Below are 1,445 nucleotides of genomic sequence, written 5' to 3' on the forward strand. Positions count from 1 at the left end.
ATGGCAATGAGAAAATGAATGATTGGAAATGGGAATATTTTTAAGGGCTTCTTTTGGAAAAGAAGCCGACCTTTAGCAATTTGACTTCTATTAACAGAATGTTGTTGAAAATTTTGCATTCATTGAAAAGGGAAAAAGACCTTTAGAAAATACTACATCCAGAAAATTAATTGAGTTCTTGGTATTTTTCTTTGCAATGATTTTCTGTGTGGGCTTTCTTTGTGTTTGTTTATTTGTTTTCATCATGAAAAGCAATTATTGAAATGCAAATGCTTATTGTCAAGATGTATTTTAGGTGCTTTCTAAACAAACTTATCTCATATCTATTGAAATTCACTTTAGAAGAGTGTCTCTTTTCCCAGGATGTCCATAAATATACTGGAAGCAGGCCACACCCCTAGGGAAACTCCCTTTCAACAGATTGGCTGCTCAAAACATGTACATCTGATCCCATCATGGGAACAACCAACATCGCAATTGCTTAAGCCACACAGAATTGTGGTCCAGCCAAGTTGACACACAGCTTCAACTATCACAAACGGCCCCAAAATACATTAAAAGATGTGCAGTGTCATTAGCCTTCAAAACCAAAAAACCCACTGCCATTGAGTTGATTTGAACTCATAGCGAAGCTCATTGGGTTTCCGAGGCTGCAAATCTTTATGGAAGTAGACCATCCCATCTTCCTTCCATGGAGTAGCTGGTGGGTTTGGACTGCTGACTTTCTGGTTAGCAGCCAGATGCCATATCCACTATACCACCAGCACTCCATTAGCTCCATTAGCCATCAGAGAGATGCAATCTAAACCACAATAAGATATCGTTTCACTCCCATCGGGAAGGCTAAGATAAAAAGAATAGAAAATAACAAATGTTGGTGAGGATATGGGGAAATTGTAACCCTTATCTATTGCTGATGGAAATGCAAAATAATATAACCATTGTGGAAAACTAAAAATAGAACTACCTTATTACCTAGCAATTCCACTCCTAGTTATATACTCAAAAGACTTGAAACAGAGACTCAAACATAGACTTGTCACCAATGCTCATTGCAGCACTATTCACAATAACCAAAAGGTGGAACAACCTACATGCTCATCAACAGATGAATAGATAAACAAAATGTGGTACATATGTACAATGGAATATTACTCAGCCAATAGGAGAAATGAAGATTTTATATATGCTACAGTATGGATGGGGCTTGAAGAACAAAATAAGCCAATTACAAAAGAACAAATATCGTATAACATCATTTATATAAAAAGACAAGAAAACGCAAATGCACAGATACCAAGTTTATTAGTGGTTATCAGGGGTGGGAAGGAGGAGGAAAGGGGAGTTATGGTGATGAAAAGATCGCATTGATTAAGGGTAGGGTTGCACACATGATTATTGTAATTACTGCCAACAAGCTGTACATCTTTTTTTTTTTTTTTTTT

This window comes from Orycteropus afer, unplaced genomic scaffold (assembly GCF_000298275.1).
Source record: "Orycteropus afer afer isolate SDZICR_OR568_19922 unplaced genomic scaffold, OryAfe1.0 scaffold00583, whole genome shotgun sequence".
Taxonomy (NCBI): domain Eukaryota; kingdom Metazoa; phylum Chordata; class Mammalia; order Tubulidentata; family Orycteropodidae; genus Orycteropus; species Orycteropus afer.